The 1,818-nt window shown below is 41.5% G+C and overlaps 1 pseudogene; it reads right to left on the bottom strand.

Annotated features, from left to right (window-relative positions):
- Positions 1–257: 257 nt before the first annotated feature.
- On the bottom strand, positions 258–1,597 carry LOC115581671 (natterin-3-like; annotated as a pseudogene).
- Positions 1,598–1,818: the final 221 nt, after the last annotated feature.

A 1,818-nucleotide genomic window follows, 5' to 3' on the forward strand; every position in this document is an offset into this window, starting at 1 on the left:
GTGACAGTGTGGGTTCTCTAAAGGTTTCATTCTACCTTCTTTGGAGAGGTGATGAGTAGTCTTAAGAGAGCTATCATGCACATGATGGCTGAAGTCCACACTACACACTCATTCTAAGCGGGTTGGAATGTTCTCACACTGGAAAACTGACAACAGTTATTATCAAAATAATTTGTGGATGTGTTTTTAATAGACACCAACATGGATTCAAAAATAAAAAGATATTTTAAAAATGTACAAAAAAGTTCAAAGCCCAGGCTATATGTAATACAGAACTTTGTCAAAACCACTGTCATACATGCTTTTAAACTAAGATTTGAGGTGAGCTGAAACTTCTTCGCCTATTCAAAAGCTGAAACTCTGCACAATGCAACCAAGTGAGTAACAAAAGAATTTTAAAATGTCCACTGATTATATTTAACAAAACAATTCATTAAGGCACCGAAAATAATCACCAAATTTAATTGGCTTCCATTCAAAGTGTCTTCAATAAAGGCATTTAAATTAAATGGAATCACAGGAACAAGAGCTGGTTACCAACCCCACCAATAAAAGCATCAAATATAGAGATGCATTATATGACACATTATGTGACACATTATGTGGGCTTTTGGCAATTTGTGTGCAAGGCTTGGAGTTGTTGAGTACTTCACATCGATCTATCAGAGCCTGGACCTCTGCTGTGTGAACGCTGTCATATGTTCCTGTGATAGATGTCGTCTGGATCTCCCCGTTACCGTAGGTGCGGCTGAAGAGAGCTGTGAACGGGATGTTAAGTTTGTACTTAATGCGCTTCATAGTAGCAGTGCAGGAGTGGTTTGGCGGGGCTGTGAACACCACAGTAACTGTGTCAGTGGTAGTCTCTGTAACGGTGTTCCCCTGAGAGTACTGGAAAGCCACCTCAGTGCTGATCTGGAAATGTCCATCAACGAAGAGAGGGATGCTGGCTTCGAAGCTCGTACTAACACCCACTTTGATAGACAGGGAAATGTCCCATCTTTGCTGAGACGCATAAGTCTTTGTTAGAGTATCTGTTTTAGTCACTGGGCTGCATTCGTTGTTGCTGATGACTGTTTTACGCATGATCTCTGAAGGGTACTGAACGGTTATAGACTCATCAGTGATGAACTTGACATCGTAGATCTTCTGGCTAACTATATTCTCATTGATGGTCAGGACCTTGTAGTGGTTATACTTATATTCAGAACCTTTCCAAGGTAGGTAAAAGCACTTATCCTGAGTAGACACCTTCCCAAGTCCATATTTGTTCTGCCCTACATACGTGTTCACCCCAGAGCAGGTTCGGACTGAATTCTCGGGAACTGAACCGTGTGAACCGTCCTTCCACTCCAGGATCTCTAAGTTGCCTTTGTTTACCAGGATCTCAAATGGGGAACCAAGATATTCTTTTTTTGTTTTGGCATGGTGACAGTAAGGACCCTCACTAGGATTATAAAGGCCAGCCTCACACTTGTATTTGCAGACATAGTCAATACGACCAACATATCCATTGATAAATTGCAACAGCATCATTAGGGAGAGAGTTGTTCCAGGTCACCCACTTCAGGTTAGAGCTATCGGTAGACACAGTGGTAAAAGACTGAAACTGCCTCCTCTGCCTCAACCTCGCAACAGTCAGAAGAGGTCGATCTGTGAGCACTGATCCATCGGCGGTCAACTCAGAGACTGGATAAAGAAATGGAGAAAGGTTTAGACAGGGAGAATGTTTGAATTAGTAGCTACGAGAGAAGGTGCAAAAGAGAGAAAACATTTTATAATATGAAGCAAAACAGTTATAAAAGTTCTTGAGGTGACTTA

This window comes from Sparus aurata, chromosome 5 (assembly GCF_900880675.1).
Source record: "Sparus aurata chromosome 5, fSpaAur1.1, whole genome shotgun sequence".
In the NCBI taxonomy this organism is placed as follows: domain Eukaryota; kingdom Metazoa; phylum Chordata; class Actinopteri; order Spariformes; family Sparidae; genus Sparus; species Sparus aurata.